Below are 25191 nucleotides of genomic sequence, written 5' to 3' on the forward strand. Positions count from 1 at the left end.
TCTTTATGTCCAGATTAGTTATTTTATGAAGCTTCATTAGAATAACTATTTATATTTAGAGTTCACTGTAGCCCGTATGGGATGATTTTAAACACAAATTCTTTCAAAAATTTTGAAAAATTTCAGCAATAATTAGAAGTATTTATAATATGATTAATGGGTTCAAATATTTAAGAGTCGCCCACTTTGAAAAAACAAAACTACCAATAATAAAGAAAAGTCACCATCGCAAAGTATATCTAAATTGATTTTAGGTCTGGAAAAAATCTATTTTTATATTTAATTCTTTGAACCAATATAAATTTTGAAAACAGTAAATTAATAAAGTGAAATTTTTTAGCTGGAAAACAAAAGTATTCTTTCCTATTGCCTTTGAAGCTTTAGTCACACTACAGCCAATAAAAGTCTTTTTAAAATAACTTTGCCCCATAGATACCAAATTTCAAATTATTAGAAATCATTTAAAAACATAAACACCTTTAGCTAACAGTTTTTATTTCCTTCGCTTTGCGGAATTTGACCATTATAACGCGATTTACATAATGCAACCATTAAGTTCTCCTGCCTTATCGTCCCAGTGAGCTGATGGCATTCTTTATCAATTTCTACGTCGTCCATATTTAGTAGCTTAATGATAATTTCTCGAAATTATGGTCTCTCAAACTTTTAGAAGAGTTCTGTTGCAAGTAGGGAAGAATTTTCGATATTTTTTGAAATTGTTAGTTCAAAAAGATTAAGATGCATTTAAATACCCCCTCAGCAAAACTTAAAAACATTTTCAGAAACTTTTTCGCCATTTTCATAATTTTTTTAACTATCGTAAATTCAAATGTTTTAAGGATATGTTTGAAATCCATTTACTTGCAACTATTTTAATCGTTTTCACACATTTTTACGGCTATGCTGTAACTAAATAGTTAAAGTTTTTAATAAATGCAATATTCTTTAAGTGTATTTTCATATTTTTTAATAAATATGGAAATATATTTTTTGGTAAATGACCGTAAAATATTTCAGAAAAAATTGAATGCACAATGAAGTATAGGGATTTTTGGTCTCTAAGTTTAATAAGATTCTTTCGACCACTCAATTTTATGAGAAATGGCTCTTGTCTTCAGCAGTCAATTCGTGAGGCACCCAGCGGTTAAACTTAAATGTTAGATTTATGCGTTTGAGAGTATTTACTATTGTTTTTTGGCAAACGTCAAGCTCTAACGCAATGGTTCGTGTTGAAACATTTCTGTCTTGATCAATAATTTGCTTTAATTAGTCACAATCAACCTGAATAGGGCGGCCAGAACGTGGTTCATCTTCAATGTTGAAATTCCCAATATTAAACTTTCGAAACCAAACTTTTACTGTATCATAAGAAACAGTATTGAAACCTAAACTTTCAAACATTTTCTTGTGGCATTCAGTTACACTGAGTTCATTTCGGAACTCATAGTACATAATCGTTCTGATCTGCTTACGTGATAGCTCCATTTTATACACTTTTTTGGTGCACAAGATGATAAAGTTTTGACAAACAAATTACACAGTTATGTAGTTCCAATTTTCAGCTTTAAAATGCAAAAGCCCGTTTCAGAAAAGGTTAACTACCACGGGAATGGCTGCTGCTGGCACGGATGTATCTCCCCTTGGCGGAAAACTTTTTACTCAACCCGATATGTATAATTAACTATGTTTTAGTTGAATTTACGAACTGTTACAATTGACCCCGTAAGTGGGGACAATTGTAACAAGTGCACGACTGTAAAAAATTGTTAATAACAAATATAATAACATTTAAAATAAGGTATTTATTTTTTTTCTAGTAGAGGATAGTCTACTTTACTCGTCTGTCAATTAATACTAATAATATATTGGATTTTTTGTTAGTTAAAAATAGTTACGTAAAAAATGTTACAATTGACCCCACTCTTCCCTATACTACCATCGGTTTCTAACTCATATTCATTTGATTATGTTTATATTCGAAACTATAATTGCTTCAATTGTATGTTTCTACAGACATAAATATCTTGTTTTAATAATAACTTCAGCATGATTGATATTTTTATCCTTTAGCATCTTGCAAAAAATTATTCCTGTGAAAACTGAAATGTTTTTAAGAAAGATTTCTGAAACTGTAAAAGGAAATTTTTGTGCTGCAAAAACCAATATAATACTTATAAATAATGCATCGTATAAAATTTGACTTTCAATCTTTTTTGTAAGCATTCCATTTTTCTCTTTTTTCCCTTTTTCTTAAAATTCAATCTCTTTTTTTTATTGAAATTTTATAAAATTTAATTAAAGTTTATTTTCAATAACTAAAAAGAAAATTTTTTTAATTCAACTCTCCGCTTTTGTCTTAAATCTTTACATTTATTAAAAAAAGACATTATATGTATTTAATCTAATTAATATAACTGAAAGTAATTTGATTGTAATGCATGAAAGAATTGTTTAACAGTTAACCTATCAAATTAAAAACATTGATTCTTTTTGGAAAATCGTTCTTATTTTAGAAAACGAGTGATTTAATAATGACAATTTCAAAAACACAATATCCTGGAATAACATACTCTTCTATATTTATTAAATTACTCAAAAAATACTAATAGGTATAGAGAAAAACATGGTTCATAAAGCAAAAATGTATACATATATTTTTTTCACAGGATTGGCTTAAATTTATAATTAGTTTATTTTGCAAAACAATAAAGATGTTATAATTAAAAAAATGTTATTAAATGCTTTTTTTTTACATTTGAGAAACAATTGTTTTATAGCATATATTATAATAAATGATTCTTCTAAAGAATGAAAACAATTTAAAATATTGATTTATAAAAGAAGTAGTTATTCTCTGCCATCATATATACTTTCTAGAAATGACAGTAATGTGAAGAATTTAATGTTAGGATTTGACACACTGCAAAGAAATTTCTGGGACTTTCACATTAGCATTTAAATGGGATTGAACCTTTCGTATAAGATTTTAAAGCAAGATTCAAGTTTTTGGATCACAAGTAACAGGGCGTGTAATTTAAAACTCTTTAAGATCTTGTAAAGGAGGAAGTTGGATGAAAATATTTTCAAAAGAATTGAATACGACATTCTAGGAAAATTAATAAAAACAATATAGTTACTAATAGATCTTCTATACGCATTTAATCACAAACTCAAAAATTATCTATAAAAATTGATCCGCAATTGGAGACTGAAATATTACTTTTTTAGGCTTATAATCTAATAAAAGCATCTTTTGAAAAACCGGAACAGGATGAAAGCCGAGTCCTATGTGATATTCGGTACGAAACATGTTTGACGATTCCGTGCAAATATTTTCTGACATAAGATGATGATATGAAACCCTTATTGAATAGGGTAAATGCCGAATCAAATTAATGTATAAAGCACTGGCTATAATATTCATTTTACCTTAAAATCAGTTTTAACCGGAAAATATTATACCATATTTCTTACAATAATATTTATTTCATTAGAATGAATAAGAACATGCTAGTTATTACTGTACTAGCATAAAATTACTTATTCACTCAAATAAAATCTCAATTTTGTTCCGTAATCTCTCTTTTGTTCCGTAACATGTTATGGTTAAAATGGACTTTACAGTAAAGAAGTGCCAGCACCAAGAGTAGGCAGGATTTTAACAGTGTAAAGAAAAATAAGATTAGTTAGCTCAATAAGATTAATTAGCTTAAAAATAAAAAAAAGAAAAAATAATATTCAATATGAACTGATTTGTTTTTTTGTCAGTAAGAGGAGTTAGAAAACTATTCAAATAAAGCCTAAATATGTGAAAGCAATTTTGCTTAATTAAAATTTTTATGAAGGTTAAGTATTTTTTATTGAAATTTCTAATTTTTTTCTTTTATTTCGAAAAATGTATCTGATATCTTTTGCATCACATAAAAAAGCGTTTTACTCTTATTTATTTATTTTTACTAATATGACAGTAATTTTTTTCCTGTATTTTGCAAATTTTCACTTAATTTAAAGATGTGGTTAATAACACATTATCAAGTTTCGTAATTTTAGTCAGGTTTTTAGCAATTGTTTTTAAAGAAAAGAAAATATTTAAAAATATATATTTATAGACATTCCGATTTTCAAAGAATGTTCAGAATTTGATTATACGATTGGATTGACATGTCCCTCATAAATACACAAACATTTATTTAATTTTTTTTAAATATTCTAGTTGAACCTAATATATTTGTATGAAACTAGATGATACTCAAGGAGTTTAATAAATTATTTAAATTAAAAAAGAAGACAACTTTATGAATTTGGGGAACAATCCAAAAATAGGTTTTAATTAAAATTTTAAAACATGTTTTCTTTTATAAGTATGAAGATTTTTCATTTTTTATCTCCACATTATGTGAAGAAAATGAGCATTTCTGATTTTAACATTTGATCACTGATATATTCCTGCGATAAAAAATATTTTGGCTATTTTTTTCACATTACGATACCGAAAATGTTTATGAAAAAGAAACCGTAATAGATATTTGTCAGATGTACGCTTTTTAAACATTATTTGAATTAATTTAAGTAATACTGACGTATGCAAAACGCAATTTTAATTTTTTCCATCCAGATAACAATCCAAACAACTATTACTTAAAAGAAAAATTTGTCCCTAACAAATATTAAAAGGGAGAAAAACAAAGATTTCATTTTCTTTAGTAAACTAAAGATCAAAATTAACTATTAAGGCATTATGAGTGATATATATCCCAAAAGTAGGTTATAAAAGTAGTAAGCTGTTTCATCCTCAACTTGTAATAAGCAAATTGATTTTCAAATAAACGAAAAATACTGCATCACTGATTATCTTTTTCTAATATAATATATACGTATCTTGGAAGCATTACACAATTATGTTACAAATATGCAAGAGAAGTATTTCAATACTTCCAATCAACTATTTCTTTACAGAGCACATTTGAAAAATTTAAGAAAATGATTAAAGTCTCTTCACATTATAAGGGCTTATAGTAAGAATGAAAACTTTATGCTAGAATAAAAATATACTTTATTCAATTAAAATGAGAAAAGATTCTGACACGTTGCCTAGCAACTTAGATTGAAAAAATATGTCTTGTTATCGGTCTTTGAAGTTACATATAATTTAAATAAAAATAGTAAAAGGTTTTTGAGTTTATATGCATAAAAAAATGTCTTGGAAATTAAATATAATTTACTTATGACTATACTTATTTTAAATTAATTCTAAAAAAATTTATATAACAAGCTTGATCACTTTCTACATTCGGTTTGAATTTAAATTGAAAAAGAAATTTTAGAATTATTTAGCAATACTCTTAATTATTCCAAATTTAATAATCTTGATAGTCAGAAGATTTATTTAATGAAAATATCTCAATTTCTAATTTAAATTAGATTCGGTTTTAAAAGAAATCATTCCTCGAAACTAAGGATTACAGAATTGCACAAAAGCATTTTAATAATTAACTTTCTTTTATATATAGGATTTAATCTCACATGAAAGAAAGCATGGAGTTACATTTATTGAAATGAATAATGTGATTTAGCAAATTTCGCTTTTTCTACTCTATTTGATAGCTAAAGTCACGTGGATTTATCCTTAATAATTACTCAAAGACTATACTCATTTTAGATTTAAAAATGAAAACGCAAATGGTGATATTATTAACCCACTGTCTACTCCACTCATCACAAGCAATCAAAAGTGAGCCAACTTAAATCATTTCTGATACTGTTCATTTCTGGTTCATTTCTGTCATTTCTGGAAACTGATACAATATTTTTTTCTACTAGTTAGAATTTCAGTAGAAAATATAAATATACATATTCAACAATTTTCTACTTAAAGAAATGTATTTTATTTTTTGTAATCTGTTCTTTAATGACATTTGTTATAATCTGGTACATATGATGCTGAAATCTGGAAAGCATGCTACCAATAGTTTGTTCAGAAAAGCAGTCGCAAATCTGAACTGGTTTCACCAAAAAATTGGTGAAAAAATTTAGCTGTAACCAATGTAAAAAGAAACTTGGGGCGAAATTCTACCAAAGTTACGGCTCTGTAAGAGGAACTTCCTCTGTAGTTAAAAGTTGAAAGAAATTCAAAGTTTTTCTCTATATCCATTTTTCAGTGAGACGTTGAACCAAGTTCACGGCTTGACTGTTTGCGAAAATTTAGGTAAAAGTTTGAACAATGCTTAAAGTTTTTGTTCACATTAAATTTACGATGAAAGGTTCAACCGTATTTCAAATTATAATGTTAAACGAGTTTAGTATATACAGCGTGCTTTTGGAAGTACCACAACAACGATAAATTTTGCACCAAATTATTTATATCGCTTTGAAAGTGAATACATTTAGTTAAACTTTCTATGTTTTTAAATGTATATACCCTACTTTCTTTTACACATAATCTTGTAGTTTAACGTTGGAAACATTTTTAAATGTCAAATTTTACAAATTTATTGATTTTAATAAATGAAAATATTAATAAAAAATATTTTTCATTAAATCAACTAACACATTATGTATAATAAATTGTGTTCGATTTTTATAAATTTTGTTAACCTGACAGGTATTGGAATTTTTGTATACGTAAACATTAAAAAGAGGAAGGGGTGATATGATCACAATTTTGTAATTATTACTCTGTTTGCTCAACTGAAATAGTTTTATTACTTTTGAAGATCCAAATAAGCCTTTAGAAATAAATAATTGCTTAATTCAAGAAATATTCATTTCTTTTTCATACTCATTTCTGAAATACTCATTTCTGAGCTTTTGAAATAATCCTGACAATGACACTTATATTAATTGTTCATTTTATTGTAGACTTATAGAGTTAACTAAAAAATTGTAAAAGAACATTTAGTAGGGAGAAAAAATGATATTAACAGTAAGATTATATTTTTTTCATCACTGTATTTTTAATTCTACGTAATTAATCGAAAAAAAACCTTTTATTCTTAAATACGAGAGTTGCTATTTGTATTTCTGGCCTTGGCAACAGTAAGTGTTGATAGGCGACCGTAGACGATTTTAATCGAAAGTTTGATATTTTTAAACATAAATTCAGCAGACGATTTACCATTATAGCTTCATTTGTGTTGTTGACAGTAAATTGAAAAGTTCTTCTCTTTCAAAAAATGGAATTGAATCGTGAACATTTTCGTTCCATTATTTTTCATAACTTTCGACGTGGATTGTCAAGACAAGAGTGCTTCGATGAACTTAATTCTTTATTCAGCGATAAAGCGCCATCCTACAGCACTGTAAAAAATTGGTATAACGAATTTAATCGTGGTCGATGTTCGATCCAGGACGTATCCCGTGCAGGTCGTCCAAAACCCGTTGTTGTGCCGGAAAAGATCGATGCTGTGCGTGAACTGATAAAGCAAGATCGTCATGTGACATATCGTGAGATAGAGGCGTCTTTGGACATTAGTATGACTAGCATCAATAAAATATTGCATGAACATTTGAGTGTAAAAAAAAAATTTGTTCGCACAGGATTCCGCATAATCTGACAAACGCTCAAAAAAAGGCTCGTGTCGATTGGTGCAAGGAAATGTTGGAAAAATACGTTCAAGGTACATCAAAGGCTGTGTATAACACAGGTGACGAATCATGGATCTATGCATATGAGCCGAAAACAAAGCAGCAATCAACTGTATGAGTCTTCCAAGACGAGGCAAAACCAACAAAAGTTGTTCCAGGAAGAAGCACATCGAAACAAATGATTGCCTGTTTCTTCGGCATTAACGGTCATGTGGCAACAGTGGCATTAGAGCAACGCAGGACGGTCAATTCTGAATGGTACACGACCATTTGTTTGTTTGCCGGAAGTCATCGGAAAAATTCGAAAAAAGCAGAAGAACAGGCGAATTACTCTCATCATGACAATGCGAGCTCTCACACATCGACTCAAACAAAGACATTTCTGACGGAACGAAAGATCGAACTGATGGGTCATCCGCCGTACAGCCCTGATTTGGCACCCAATGACTTCTTCTTATTCCCACACATCAAAAATAAATTACGTGGACAACGATTTTCGACCCCCGAAGAAGCGGTTGATGCATTCAAAACGCATGTTTTGGAGTTACCTCAATCAGACTGGAAAAAGTGCTTTGAAAATTGGTTCAAACGCATGCAGAAGTGTATTGATCATCATGGAGAATATTTTGAAAAACAATAAAACTAATTTCGATCCTACATATTTGTTTTTTTCATTATTAGGCCAGAAATATAAATAGCAACCCTCGTATGCTTCTTTTAGAGGAATTCTACTGACAATAGTTCATCACTTTCCTTAGAGCTGTACAATTTTTCATTCGTAACAAGACATCCTCTAAAGTATATTCAGTTACTATCTATCATAGCTAAATATTTGAGAAACACTTCTCTAGCTCTTCAATCTAAAACTGAGTTTTGCATAAAGGCAGATTTTACAGTAACATAAAGCACATTCAGAAGAAAAAAAAACGGACAATTTTAGCTAATAGTAGTATTTTTAGGCAAGAAACTTTTAATACATGTACAGGGATTAATCAAAACAGTGATACAGAGATAAATCAAAAACCCAATTACAACCATCATATCGATCTGATATTATAATAAAAATTTAGAAAAAAAAACTAACTTGTTTTATAAATTATAGTTCAAGTCAGTTCACTCTGATCTTCTTATTTTTTCCATTTTGCAATAAAAGTTTCATCTGCAAATAAATAAAAATGTTACTTTTTGAAATGCATTACAATCGATATATTATAACTCAAAGATTCAGAAAAGCTATAATTAATTGATTAACACATTTTTTGGCAAATTTCTGTTAAACCTATAAGTCAGTTTTAAATTCAGGTTACTTTGTATGGATTTCAATACAATTACAGAGTTAGCTGCTGTAAGTATATGTGCATAATGTTCGTTTACCAGGGAGAGATGCTTAGTTTTTCCTTTGTCACATGGTATCAGGTGGTAAGTTTTGCTGTTTTTGGAGATTCAAAAGGTTTGATTGCAAAATTTATATCAGACCTTTTACTTGAAGGGGAGGGGGAGGACTAAAAAATCGAATAAGGAATGGAATCACTTGACAAGAATCACTAATCCGAATCACTTGATTAAAATCACTGACTCAAATCGCATGAATTGTCTAACTTTATTAGAATCACTGATTCAAATAGCATGAATCGAATCACTTGGTTCGAATCAGTGATCCTAATCACTTGATTCAAATAGTGATTTGCCATTCGTCATGAAATTGAGGAGTAGAAATATCCATGATCATCACTGCTTCGAAACAAGTGATTCTTATTAGCGATGCAAATCAAGTTATTTTGATCAGTGATTCGAATCAAGCAATTTAGATCAGATCCGGAATGTATATGAATCAAAGGTTTTACGGGATGTATAGGTTTCATATCTTCGAAACTTTGTTTTAAAAATGTGCCACTATTCGTACTAAGTTAGACTTATATATTACTTGATTGAAAGGTTCATTCGTTTCTGAAATACACAAAATGAAAAAAAAATCGACATGTTTTAAGAGTCAAAAACAGGTGTATATTTTCAAGACTTTCTAGACGTAAAGGAGAGGAATCAAAAGTTATTTTAAATATAAAGCGTCACGTTGCAAACGAAAAATAGAAAACTGAAGGTTTGGAACAAAACTAGAAAAACTGCAGTAGCTAATAGAGAAAATAGATGAAAAAAAGAACGAGAAAGCTACAGTGGCTGAGGGGGAAAAATCAGAGTAAAAAGCATTTCAACGCGTTATGAAGAGGTGGTGAGGAACTGGTGTCGTTAACAAGCGAATCGGCATTGATATACATCAATAACAAGATTCAATGATAAGAATTATTAGCATTCACGTGGATTAAACAAGATTCAATGACATCAAGATGATCAGATGTGACTATAGTAGAAATAATTTGATTCGTTTTTTTAAGTCCATCTACCATTTTCTTTGAGATATGTCCTTTGAGATATTAGAAAAATCATCAGTTGCAGCCCATTGTAGAAATTTTAAATACGATTTCTACAATGTCAAAATTATTTCCATCCCGATCACATCAGCTCATCTTAATCTTGCTTTATACGTATGAATGCTGATCTTGTTAACTACATTAGTTCCTGACCCTCTCTATAATTCGAGGAACTGCATATTTACCCTGATTTGTCCCTTTCACTGTGTTTTTCTTGTTCGATGTGTCATCTTTTTTTACTCGCTTACTGTTTTTTACATTCAAAAGGAACTACAAAAAGCAATTCAGAGAGTTAGAGAACACAATTAGTAGGGTCTAATCTTAAATATTGTAATTCTCAATCAAATCTTAATTCTTTTGCTCCTATTTAGCGTCATAATAATCATGTAATAATGCCTAATTCGTGTCATGTCAAAATATATATTTTAATGTCTTTTTATTATTGATAAATCATATTTAGATCATTTTTATAAATTTCATCGCCAAAACACTCACTGATTCGAATCAAAAAATTATTCAAATCAGTAATTCAATTCTCTTATTCTATTGATTCGAATCAAATTTTTCAACCGTTTTGCTTAACTGTAATCGTAACTTCCACACTGGGATGTTTTGTCTAGTCGAATAGGTATTTACACAACGAGTAAGCAATGGAAAATTTGACAAATACGTTCTTAAATTCATTTAAACTATCAGGAGAGCTTTGGTTGATAGTGCGAAACACATTTTGGTTCATTTGATGCAATAAAGCTCACTTTTTCTATTATTGGTCATTTTTCTTTCAGTTGTGCTTAATTGAAATTACTTCACTAATACTTTGCAATCAAATATTTTAAACATGATTCTTGCTATTCAGTGATTCTTGTTATTTGGTATCAATACTTTTGCATGTCATTCAAAATTATTTTCATTTTCAGAATTCTTGCTTTTGTTTTCAGTGTTTTATTTTCTGCAGAAACTAAAGCCTTGTTTTGATTATGGCAGCAATAGTGCCCCGGCATTTTTGTGTTGGCTCCATTTTTAAAATTCCTCAAAACACATACCGTTAACAAAGATTCTACCGATAATAACTCTATATGACTCTATATATAATAAGAAATGATAAATAATTACTTTTTGCGTAAAATATAATTAAATATTTACACTTGTTGAAAATTTTAATGTAAAATAAGGGCATTCTAGTGCTTGCTTATGTTAAGCACTACATGATAAAATGTAAAAAAGAGCATAATTGTTTTCACAATAAATTCTAAATTATCTTTAATGCGTGTTCTGAAGTGACAGTAAAAATAAAAATTAAAATATGCATAAAAGCACAACATAACATTCACGTTATTTTAATTAGTTTTTGTGTTGACATAGCTATACGAAATGCCGATTTAAAAGAATAGAAATTTTGTTTTATTTCAAAACACAGTAATGACTGGAATAGTTAAAAATCTCATTGTTGTTGCAGAAGAAAATAAACTACTAAACAGAAACATTTCCTTATAGTATCGTGATTTTCCCTTAGGGATCATTTTGTGATTTTTTTAAACCGTAACTAAAATCGTTTACTGCTCAACTTAAAAAATGATGATAAAAAAATTTAAAAAATGCTTCAAGCTTTCTTAATTGCTATTAAATGAATTGGTTGGTTTTTAAAAATAATGTTTACAGAAAAAAAACCAATTGTAATTGATTCTTAGGTACTACTCTATATTTGGAAAAAATAGCAAAAGAAAATATATGTTAAAGTGAAGCATTTCTATATAGCATAACGATTTTTATTAAGAGATCATTTATTAATTTTTCTACAGCTTGAAATCTACAAAGTGATGAAGAACAAGTTGATAAAATGCCTCAAGCTTTCTTAACTACCATTAAATTAATTTTTTGGGATGTAACAAAATTTTTACACAGAAAGAAAAAAATAACAATTATATATAGTTTTTAGACATTCTTCTATATTTTAAGAAAATATCATAAGAAAATATTTTATTAAACTGAAACATTTTTTAAAGTATCACGATTTTCATTTTGATTTTTCTACAGTTTGAAATCTTCAAAGTGATGAAGAACAAATTTGAAAAATGCCTCAAGCTTTCTTAACTACAATTAAATTAATTGATTTGGCTATCACAAAATGTTTACAGAAAAAGAAAAAAATACAATTGTTATTAATTTTTAGACATATTTCTATATTTTACGAAAATATCATAAGAATATATATTATTCGATTGAAACATATTTTTTTTATAGATTTCTGTTTTTCACTTAGTGATTCGTAGATGATTCGAAGATTATTGTAGATTTTCATTTACAGCTTAAAATCTAAAAAGCGAGGATAAACAAATCTGTGAAATGATTCAAACTTTCACACTTTTGTTTAGCTAAACTATAATAAAATTCATTTATTGGTATGTAACAAAATGTTTACAGAAAAAAAAAATTTCTTTTTACAATTAAAAAAAATTTTTTTTTTTAATTTACTTTTTTTAAATGAATTTTTAGACATTCCTTCTATATTTTAAGGAGTTCCCCTATGAAGAGGATCAAACTTGTGATGGCATGTCTTCGGATCATCCTCAGGGATGTTTCCCAGACCGTCGCCAATAGCCCATTGTGCAGCTCTAGTGCGACGTAAATGAACAACAACAACTATATTTTAAGAAAATATCATAAGAGAACATACTATTAACTTGAAACATTTCTTTAAAACGAGTTATTAATTTCAAAACCTAATCTCCATATTGCTCAGAAAGGAAAACATGCTCATATAAGATAATATAAAAAAGGAATAGTTTTAACTTTTAAAGCGAAAATATTTACGAACGATAAATGTCAGTGCCTTTATAAATTGGTCGTTTTTACCCGATATACGAGTTCGTTTGTGGTTCTTTGTAATGAAATAGATTTTGTAGGAGGGTATGAATGAAAATATAGTTCGCGTTTACTCAAGGGAAAACTTTAAAGCTTTACTAGCTTCTCTTGAGTATAGACTTTTTTTTATTTCGTTAGCATTTTAGTGTTATCAACTGAGAAAATATAATGTAGAAAGTTTTACAGAAAATCCTTTTATCTTATTGAATTGCTTTATTTGTTATCACTATTCATTTTTAGAAGAGAGCTCATGAATTCTAAACTCAGAAATATCGTTGCAGTATTGAAAAAAATACATTGTTTGTGTTATGCGAAACAAATAATTATTTTGAATTAAATTTTAAAATCGTTTTTTTGTTTTAATTTTAAAAAGCTTAGCTCGATATCAAAGAAACGTTTCTTAATGACCCTAAAATACTCAAATTTACTTGCTGAGTGAGTGATTTAAACTTCTGGAGCAAAAACCATTATTTGTCTACATCGAGCCTAAAACTAGATATAACTTATAAGATTTGGTTCAAATTACAACGACTAAGTTGAAAGTGGGACAAGTTTAAAAAAATCGAATTATTAAATATGATGTCCTTAAGATAGATCATCAATATGGATGAGGTGTGTCTCCAAGTAACAGTAGGAAAGCCACAGCTAAAGCATTGTAGTCTTTTACACTTTAATTTTCATACCAAGTCAAAATTTTGCTGTAAAATACCATTGGAAATACTTGCGTATAAAGCATATATGACCAATGCGTAAGCTAGTGATGATAACCTGCGATTTTATAATGCAATTTAACTGTTTAAAGAGTTCAATAGCTGATTTAACATCTCGCAATTTATTGTTTAATTTAATATCCGAAATGATTTGCCTGAGCAGGATTCCTTTTTTTTAAAGTGCATATTATGCGTATACAAACAAAGTACATGTATATGTATTCGAAACATTTAATGTAATTACTTGAAAGCATTTTATTTTCCAAGATTTGAAGCAGCCAGGATCGTTAAAAAAATTATCTTGTATGAAGTAATTGCTGTTTTCCAAGTATTTTTTTTTCATTATTGCAAATAGAGATAAATGTTTTTTAAAAGTAATTTTTTATTAACAATAAAGTAGTAGTTACTGTTTTTAAATGTATTCTTTGGTCAGTATATTCAAGGCAATATTTTCTAAAATTATTATATAACAGCAATTGTTTTGTTCATGTTTACTTACTTTTCTTTGGTGCATGCTTGTTAGTGTGTGGCAAATTCTGTAACTTAAATTTCATTCACTTTTCTAACTTGTGCTAAATTTCTTAATGAGCAATTTTCCGGACGGCAATAAACGACACGTCTTCTGGTCGTCGTTTAATGTCATCCAGACATGAGATGCATACTATATCTGCCTTATGTACAATGCACAAAATAAAAAAAAGACCACCCTGAATAACTTTTGATCTAATGATCTTTGATCTTCACGTTCTAGGACTCAATCTAAATGGCTCGGGGGGTTGGCCTCAAAAATGCTAATTAATAAGTGCAGACGAAATTTTAAGTTCGTCACACACAAAATCGTACATTCTCTGAATAAACATACCTTTTTTTCGACGGATTCGGATTTCTGACCCTCAAAATATAGGAGGTAGTTGCAGTCTGCGAAATAAGGTCCAGTAGTTTGGTCAGGAGAGTGGTCCAAAGTTGGGAAATCTTGAAGTTAATTTGTTTGCTTTTTTTCGTATTTCACTGAATTTTCAAAACCATTTAGGTGAATTGAAATATTTTTGCACACAATTATAAAATTTGTTTATCCGAAGACACTTCCAAAAACAAAATGTAACTTTCAGTAAATATTTATTAATTTTATTATTTCATAAATAGTGAAAAAAATTGAAATTGTAAGGTGCACGATTTTTACTTCATATCATGTTAAAGACTTCAATTTTAAAAGGCAAAATACAAATTTGTTAAAAATTGGTCGAATAGTTCCTGAGAATTCTAATTTTGAAAAAGTTGTATATTTTAAAATTCGATTTCCCAAGAACTCTTCAAACAATTTCGGAAACTTTTGTATTCTGAAATGTTAATTACGTTCTTTAAAATGATGTAAAAACTGTGTACCTTACTCTTTAAAAAAAATCGGCTCTTATTGCGAGGTAATCAAAACAAATTTGAAAGCCAGAATTTCCAGTAAATCGTTTCTTCATGAACGGAAAAATGACCGAATGAATGATTAAAATACCGTATATTTTAGTTTCATTAATAACCTTTAGTTTCATAATTAACCTTAATTTTCTTTGAACTAGAAATTTCCTTATCATACAGTACGGTAATTTTACTAGAATCCTCTTTCCGTGGGAAAATAAAGAAAAGAAATGCAAACAATACTTTTGAATAGCGAAAAATTCAATTACTAAGAGAAAATAACGGATTCAAATGCATTTACGCGTTTCCGTTTTATAAAAGTATTAAACATTTACTATATTTTTTCTTATTACTTTGTAAATTGAATATTCCACTATACGCCTCTTGCAGCTTATTATTTTCTGTTTAACCATAAGATTTAGGCTTGTACTAGAAATCATTTTTATATAATATCGGGTAATTTAACTAAATTTTTTCCGTTAGCATTCTCAAGGCTCGTTCATTTCCTTTTCAAGATATAATCTGATATTGTTATAACACAAATCCATGTTAAAAGGATAAGACTTTCTGTTGTTTACTTAGGAATCGCACAAATGCAAAAGACGCAGTATATCGAACCCAACAATTATTCTTTTTAAAAAGATATTTTATCTTATTTTATATCATAAATTTGTTGCATTGCTTCTAATACAACATGACTCATTTTCTAATGTTTAGAAAAATCTCTAAAAGAACTCACATTACTTTAGAATAAAGAATGTTCAAACAGTGTTAAATTTCTTCTTTTTTTTATCTTTCTGAAACTAACTTAGGATGGTTTTTTTCTTTTTTCAATCTAAAATATGTCATTCACACCGAACACAAAATAAAGCCTTATTTAAATTTTCTTCAAAATTATAATACCCAATTACCTTTAATAACCACGTTTCAAGGAATAATAAGCGTGAGATAAAAAATGACTTTATTTGCACTACTACTCCAGCCGTATGATTGAGATTACATATTTAATTTTACTTTTTACTTTAATTATAAAATTCTTCTTCCATTAGATTTAATTGGCAGTTTGAAAAACACCCAAAATTAGTTTAATTATTTTTTAAATACATTTAACACCCATTAGCTGTTAAAGTTTGTTGAGTGGCATTTCATGGAATCCGTTTACTTAGTTAATTGAAATGCTAAAAAAAAGAAATTAAATTAAATTTAGTTGTTGAGATATTTAATAAAACTCCTTGGCACTATTTATCCTTTTAATGCAATGCTAAGGTTTCAAGTCACTGTTATTTGCCTTAAGCGTTTTTTTAGAATACAAAATTAAGTGTTTTTGTTCGTTACGTAGCAACTTATTTGTCATTAATTTTATTCAAAAGTTAAAACATTGTCCTTGGTAATGACAGGGAGACATATAAATAGCTACTAAACTAAAAGTTTAATTAATTCCAGGCATTTTGCTATTGTTTTTTTCGTCTTGGCAATTTAGAAACCTAAGAATTTGAATAAGTGACATTTTATTCCATTAAGAGCATGTCACGAAATTAAGAAAAAGTTTATTCTCGAATTTTCTACAATCCAGATTTAAGAGTAAAATGAAAATTTTAGGTTTTATCTTTAAACTATTTAAGTGATAATTTACGTAATTAAAACTATGACAAAAGATGTTTTACAATGGTCATCGAAAATATTTGTTTCTTTCATAAAACTTTGTGGGTGTATATTGCATTATCAATAATTAGGATATTTAAAAAAAATATTGTAACTTTTTTTTTCTTTTTCTTTCAAACTTTCAACTAAATTAATTTCAATTTTCTCTTGATATCATTTACCGCTGTTATTTAATAAAAATATTCAAAAGTATGACGTTTATAAGTATATCAGATTTACGAAAATGTCAGTATCAATCTTTACATATAAATATATATATATATATATATATATATGAATATATGTAAAAAATGATTAAAATGTACATCATCTCACACGATTATGTTCGCAAAAAGGAGCAAGATCATCGAGAGGAAATAATAGTGTGAGCTGATGAAAAGACTGATGAGGATTGTTTATCTGAATTTTTTTAAAACTTTTGAATGAATTAATAAAAAAATTAATCATCTTGATACGCATATTATGTCTTATTAAAATAAAAAATAATGGTGACTTTCTATTTAAAGTTATCTTTGTAATATTTTTCCCAGGCATGATAATTTCTTGAGAATCCCTTTTTNATATATATATATATCACATTTTAGCATGATAAGCAGCTTATTGCTAAAAAAATTCACCAAAATAAATACTGTTTTATTAGTTTTTTTAAAATTCAATAAAGAAAATAGTTTCCAATTCTATCATGAGGTATGCGGTTTTTTCAATTGCTTTGTTGCACGACAGTGTTCACTTTGAAAACTGATGATCCTGCAATTAGTGATCGAATGAAAATATGTGATAATTAGTGATCGAGAAGCTATGATCTGGTAGCACTTTAATCCTTACACTGCCATAATCTTTGAAATATTGCAGTGGGGCAATATATAAACAAGTAAAATAATCTTTCGAAAATGCTTGATCACATACTTTTATACCAGTAATCAAGATGTTTCATTTGCATGTTTTAATGGTGACAGCGGACGAGCTTACCGGATGAAAACTCTACAGTTCTCGTTCTCCATCAAACTCAACACATAGCCTAAATTTCCTTCATCCCATCTTTTATTGACACACCAATCTGTTATGTAAATGACACGAAACAATCATGATCTCACAAATTACCTCACGTATTCTGTTCATTTGCTGTGTGGCTATTTTGAATACCATTTCTGGCTTTAACTACAGAAAAAAATGCTCGGTTTACCAACAAATACTACAACCCATTCTGATCATGGGTCTAATGTATTAGAATGATCTTTTTTGAAGCAAATAAATCCTTTGAGATGGGTGATTACAAGTATTCTGATATTCTGGATAGCTTACCACATGAAGAATCCTCGAATTACGAAACATAACAACATCATGCTAAACTGACATAATTCTAATGAAAACGTCTTAAAAAAGATTGACCAACAATTGCGTTACATTCGACGAAAGCAATGAAGAACTCTGTGCGTAAATTGAAGACAGAAAAGTCATTAAACTTAAGTAGTCTTAATGCTAGTCAAGTGTCAAGACTATTATTAACGATCTGCGATGATGCCATGGAACAAAGCACTATATGATAGCACTTTTATCTCACCAACAAACAAACATGACTGAATTGATATACGAAGAGTTACAAAATAATTGTTTGCAAATGATTATTTCCGATGTATAAGAGACTTAAAAACATAAACGTTTATTGGTAAAAGTAAATCAATCATCATTTTCAGAAATAATAAGAATGCTGAGACATTAAGATTATAATAGATTCCACAGCGGAATATAACAGTTACATATTTTTTCTTTATTCTTTATGAGAAACAGTTGTTTATCTATTAAAGATAAAATGTCTAAGGAAAGGAGATTGTTTTATCAAAAAAAGAAGTTTTGTATATAAATTTTGTTTATTGTGTATATATATTCTGAAATAACTCTCATAAAATAAATTTCATTTTTTGCAGGAGATTGCTACATTTATAGCAGGTGAATGAATTAAGTACTTACAGGCTATCGGCGTAAGTATCTTTATCTTTTGCAATTCATTTTCGTTTAATAGGTAATGTATGAGCTTATTTTTTAAAATAATGCTCACTGAATAAAGTTCTTATATGGTAGTTTGGTTACAGTACATAAGATTTATACTTAAATTTGTGAAATTTAAGTGAATGAATTTGAAGATGTAATGTTTTTTTGTCATTAATATATGAGCTATGGCAAGTGTATTATTCTTAATATACTTTAATTTGATGCAATTAGGCGTGTAACTTAAATAAATTTACTTTTGTGTTAGTTCTTTTCCTTTACTATTAGTACTTATGTTATTTTATATAAGAAAATATCATTAATTTTGCTATTTTTTTAAAAAAAATAGTTATTCGTCTTAGATTTAATTTTTAAGAAACTGTGATTTTATTTAGCTAGGCATCCAGGATACCCAGCAGGTAAAGTGCTAAAAATTCTAAATATTTTTTTTCTTTTGCATTCTAACTTCTGAATATAAAATTAATTAATCATTTTGTTGGTAAGAGTAGGTTTTTTTAAATTTTATCTCTGGGTAAGGAAAACTATCTTTTTTTTATGAGCACTAGTTACTAATGAAAAAAAAAAGTGTTTTCCTTGTACTATGCTTAATCCTTTTTATTCCGCATAATTTTTAAACATTATTTTTTTTTAAAAATACTACATATGTTTACGTTTGTATTTTGAACCAAAAATTTGAATGGTAAATAATTATAAATAATCTAGCCATAATATCGTATAATAAAGTCGTTTTTGCTTTTTAACAGAAAGCAACTGCTGTCTGTTTATAAAATGATGAGTCAGAAACATCTATCCACTCCGCTCGACAAATATATTTCTTATCGTCTTACATAAGATTATGAGATCATAAGATTGTTCTTATTTACTTCAAACATGCTAATCTTTTTTTAAATATATTTTATTTTTACCTTTCACTTGTGATAGTTCGTGTTCTAAGCGATCGGAACGTATCGAATTTTCTACTCTAAATAATTTTGTTGCAATAATGTTTTTCCAATGACGATATCTCTTCACTAGAGATTTCTAGAATTATTCATTTCAAATGTCTGATATTTAAGATATAATGCTTTTTCAAAGAAAAATTAGATATCTTTAAAAACTTTAAGGCGGTTAGAAATAATATTATTTTTCTTCACAAAAGTACTAGCTTTGTTGACGAATATTTTTTTCGTCAACTCAATATGAAATTTTTTTTAAAAAGAATTTCCTGTTTAAGTATATTGTTCTGAACTAAAATTGAATACTAAGCTGGAAAAGAACTAAGCATTCTTACAATATATTATGTAGCCATATATTATTACACTTAGTCGACTACAAAAATATATTACTACTGAGTTTATCGACAGCAAAACATTACTCAGAATACTACACCAGCTGTTTCATGGATGGAACAGCTTAGAGTAATGCCACGCAAAATACTTTATTTCCGCTGATAAGGATTTAAGCAAGTGAAGACACACGAATTAGTTACTTCAACTCATAAAGAATGAAGAAACTTCCTGATAATGAAAATCTAGGCTTTAGGAGCGGTGGGAACTCAAATCTGTTTGGAAAACTCCGCCTCGTGCTTAATTTCCCTGTCTTCCCTTTTCACGAAGTCTCATTTTCTGAACGAAAGAATATTCATTGCCGGTAGGACGTAACGTGAAAATGGCGTGTAAGATTTAGAGAATTTTCTAGAGCTTTGTGAATCTGAGAAGTGATTCTTAAAAGCGTTTTCTTTGGAAAAGTTCTTGTTATAAAACTCGTCTTTCTAATGACGCTTCATTTAGAAACTTATATTTCAGCATTTTTTTCAAATTGGTAAAATGGAAGATTGTTTACAAAATTTTATTTGAATTTAGAATGATTGTTGCAATTTAAACAAAGCTAGGAAGGCCTGTCAATGACTAATCCCATTCAGCCTTCGAAATTTTCTGCGGTATTGCTTCCTCAATTTGAGCTCTCTTTGCTCTTATTGGATACTTATAAAGTTTAGTCCAGTGTTGAATGCCAGCTGGTACATTTTTTAGAAGGAAATTCTAAGAGTAGGGTACATAATTATCCCTCAAAACATTTGATTTGTATACATTTCATCTTTAATTGCATGCATTACACTTTGATTTCTACGTATTGCAATGCTACTTGGAGATTAAGTGTGTAGCAACTAATTCATTTTATGTTCCAACATTCAACATTTATTAGGGGGTCCGGAAAGTAATGTCGTTTCGGTGCATTTGATATTTGTTATCAATATTTTATTTTTTATCAATAATGTATTCACCCTCGTTAGCAACTACCTTTCAATGCCACATCAAAAATGAATCGAAATGGATCAAAAAAAGGGAATTGGTTTTTTAAAGCTAACGAATATTTAATGCCCCGAAACGACATTGTTTTCTGATCCCCCTAATATAAATTCCAGTGTTTTGAGATCTAACAGTTTTTAATTCTTTATTCTAATAAAAACCTGTTAATTGTATAAAAAGAAAAAATTAAGAGAGGGAAGAAATGTCTGGTAAAGAAGCAGGTAAAAAGGGCAGTAGTATACCAGGTTAAAAAAATATAGATTGAACTAATTAACAACTTATTTCTGGCCGATTACCCTAAAACTCCTTCTTCTCCTCATTAGCGTAAGGGTAATTATTGCTAATCATGGTTAAATTATGCTAATAAGGCAATTGCTAATTATATAGCATCATTAAAACCAAAACTTAGCTCGAAATTCTTGAGTTTATAAATTAGAAAGCATAATTAAAAAGAAAAGAACAGTTTGCTTCCAAAAACTGTTCGAAGCTCTCCTTGATTCATCCTTTTGTTGGTAACTCAAAAAAAGGGAGATTTCGTTGTTTTTCTGATAATATACGCATTAGTACTTTATATAAAACTAAGTAATTAACTCTACAAATGCAATAAAAACTGTAGTTCGCATTATTAGTTTTGTATTGACATTTTCGTAATTTTAAACTAAAATGAGGTGTATAATAAGGGGGTGTGAATGCTTTAGATACTTATTCCGCTCACCCATATTTAGAGTTTATCCATAAATATAGTTCGAAATTATGCTAATTTATATGAAGATTGTTTAGTTAAAATTTATTTTGTAAAATACAATAGCATCTGAAACTACAGATATTTTACTATTTCGGTATACAATAATGAGAAAAGCTCAAAATAAAGACAGAAAACCAATTTGCTACAACAAAGAATATCAAAAATTCCGCAAGTAGTAATTTCGGTAAAAATACATTAGATTTTCTAAAATTCATAATTGGGAGTTCTTATGTTCTTTCATAAAATATACAGTGTGAAGTTATAAATAAAAAAAGCAAAATTTAATGATCATTAAAGTGTTTTTGACACATATGCGTACTATTATCGCAAATTTCAAGAGCCGTTTTGCATAAATGTAACTGAATTTTGTTGATACAGTGCTCGATTTTTGCGTTCAAAGCGTAGGTGTTCATAAGCTTGTTTGCATAGACTTTGGACATAAAAGAAAAAGAAAAAGTCCCTAAAGCGTGAAATCACATGGATTTTTCTCCATTTTGTTTCTTTCATGTAGTGCTTCAAATTTTATAATTTCCCATTGTCTTCATCACATGCTGGTATTATTTTATTGCAGAAACTATACCAAATTTGAATGCTGTTTGAATTTTAAGCTATTCTTCTTAAATAAGCATTATTATTAGTGCCGAGACAAATGGGGATGGATCTAAAAATTAATGCAAAAAAATATCATCCAACAGTAGTAGTATATTCATCTAAAAGTTACTTCTTCTATTAATTATAAATCAATGAATCGTGCAAATTCATATAGTTAATAGCAATCAATGCCCTACCAAATGAAAAATATTCAGTTCTTCATATACACATCAATAACGAATGCAAAATTCAAAACGGAAATTATTATATAATGGAAGCATATTCACAATTAATGCTGTAAGTTCAGTTTGATTAAAAGGAAATTAGAAAAACAACTTAAGCTTGAGAGACTCTTGCTTCTCTAACAAAGAAAACCACCTGAAAACAAACAATCTTTTAAAAAATTATTTTGACAGTTTCATTGCATTTGTTTAGAATGTTTAATATATATAAGAGACAGATTATTTTTTTAATTTAAAAGTAAAACATGATGTTTGTAAGTAAACCTAAATATTAAACTTAATTTAATTGAAAATCTACATTATTCAAAGTATAAAATTTGTCACTACATTCATTAAAGAAATAAAAATAATATTTTTACTTTACAGCTAGAAACTTTAAGCAAGTAAAACAAAATCTGCCTTTAGAATTAGCTTGCTTGAAAAATCACATGTCAAGAATAATTAAATGGAAATACCACATTGCTTATTAACATAAAATTACAAATTCTAATGCATTATAAATTCTAATTCAATAAATATTTCCTGTTAATAGTAAAAGAACAAATGTTTAAAATGTACGTGGGGAAAGACATTATACTCACAAAAACTCAGAAATAAAATAAAATGGTAATAATAAGGATAGCACTTTTGAACATATTTTTTGTTATATTTATGCAAATACGTGATATTGTCTAATTCAGGTGTGGGGATTTCAAATCTGAACTTGGTTTTATTCATAAAGCTACAGATTTTTTAAGTGACATTTTAAGTTTATTTTTTGTCGTAAAGGACAAGTTTGAAAATGTTATATATAATGGTTCGCCTAAATGTTACTACTAACTTCCAGACGAGTTAAGGCACGTCATTAGAATTGAAATTGCATAGAAACCCATGCCCGGAAATGTCGTCATACTCAGCTAGGAGTGCTTCTTTATTATGGCCTGTTAATAAGCATACGAAGAAACGTTTCATAACAGGAAAGAGCCCCTAGCTTCGCATGATGACATTTACAGACATTTATGTGGCATTATTATGCATTACGTATAACGTTTTTAAAAACTTGCAGATTTTGACAAAAATCAGACTAAAATGTCAATAAAAACTGGGGTATGACAGAGAAACCAATTGTAGATTTGCCCTCCATGATACGAAGGTATCAAAGATCTATTGATAAATCTCATGCAGCAGAAAAGAACTGTTCCCCAGTGTAATAAACAATAATAAATTCATTTCAAAGTCAGTAATGGTAATAATATTTTTAAGTTAAGCTTTATATCACTTGAATTGATACTTCAAATGATTGCAGCAGTTTTAATACTTTCTTAATGTATAAATGAACAGCCGTAATTTCGTTTGCTTTTTTTTGTTTAAAATCCATTATCAAACTGCAAAAACTAAATTGAAGAGTTCAAGTGTCGAAATCACTAAAAGTTTCTGAATGGGAAAAAAATGTTACGCCTCAAAAAGTTTATTTCTTATGTATGCAAAGAATTCGAAGAAAAAATATCTTTTATCCTCAGAAATATTATTCTTTACATAATAAAGAGAACATTACGCTTTTTTTTTGCTTCATCAGAAACGTCTCTTCGTGTAAAACTGGTAAACATCTTACATTCCAAATTGGCAGTAAGATATACTAAAGAAAAATTATATGTGTCATTAGTTTCTATTTAAACCACTTACCATTAATTGTATTATCACCAAAACTGTTCAACTCATCCTAAATGTCTGGAAACATTTAAGAATATTTTTTCTCCAAATGTATTAACATTAAAAAAGCTTGCTATAATGGCACTTTTATGATCATTATAAATATTTTTTGCTCCTTCTTTTCGAAACGTTAAAGGAAATTTATTTTTCTTTGTTCCTTGTAAATATACTATGGTTATTCTATATCTATTGTTATTATCAGACAATAGATTTAGCTTTTTAACTTATTCCTTCATCTGTAGCTTCTTTTCAAAATCTTTTACTTAGTAATTTTACTTAGTTTACATTTTTTATTATTATTCTATGTATCAAGATTCCTAAAATTTATTATTTTTTAATCACTAAGAACATTTTTATTCTTTCTTAAGATTTATCTAATATTCAAGCTGCTTTGCACTGCATATTGGGTGGATATTAATGCTTTACTAAATACATAAATTCTAATAAGTCTAGTTTTAAGGAAATAATTCAAACCCACTTAGCAGTCTTGAATATATTAACAGTACTGAAGCAAAAACACACTTAAATTTATTAGCTACAAGTTGTTGTATGCACTTTTCTATGAAACACATTTTTAAACTAAACAAAACATTAGCAGTAAGTTCACTATTAACAATAGGTAAAAAAGGTTATTTAAGTATAATTTGGTTTGTATTGTCTCTTTTGAATTTTATAATTTCAAATTTGCTAAATTTTATTAAGGTTTTCTTTTTCAATTGCATGCTTGGTGAAAGAAAATTCAAATATATTCGATTTAAAAACTAGAATCAAATATTTAACTTTAACTTTGATTACAGTTTAAAATTCTCAATCAATATATGTCGCTAGTCATTTTTTTAAATACCCCGAACGGAAGTTAACAAGACCGATGAGGTGGAGTATTTTTCTACTTCATTTATCTCCAAAATTATAAATATGTGAAACTAAAGCTGGGTGCCTGGCTACTTAAAGTAAGTGTTCATAGTCTACCGAACGATTAAA

The 25191-nt window shown here is 28.1% G+C and overlaps 1 protein-coding gene across 1 annotated transcript in view; it reads left to right on the forward strand.

Moving 5' to 3' along the window:
* Positions 1-25191, forward strand: part of LOC107439317 (somatostatin receptor type 2-like) — a 79756-nt gene that overhangs the window by 20525 nt on the left and 34040 nt on the right. The window contains exon 2 of the mRNA XM_071183484.1: positions 18577-18630. The gene's annotated coding sequence lies outside the window, so the exon portion shown is untranslated. The remainder of the gene's footprint in view (positions 1-18576; positions 18631-25191) is intronic.

Source organism: Parasteatoda tepidariorum, chromosome 7 (assembly GCF_043381705.1).
Source record: "Parasteatoda tepidariorum isolate YZ-2023 chromosome 7, CAS_Ptep_4.0, whole genome shotgun sequence".
In the NCBI taxonomy this organism is placed as follows: Eukaryota; Metazoa; Arthropoda; class Arachnida; order Araneae; family Theridiidae; genus Parasteatoda; species Parasteatoda tepidariorum.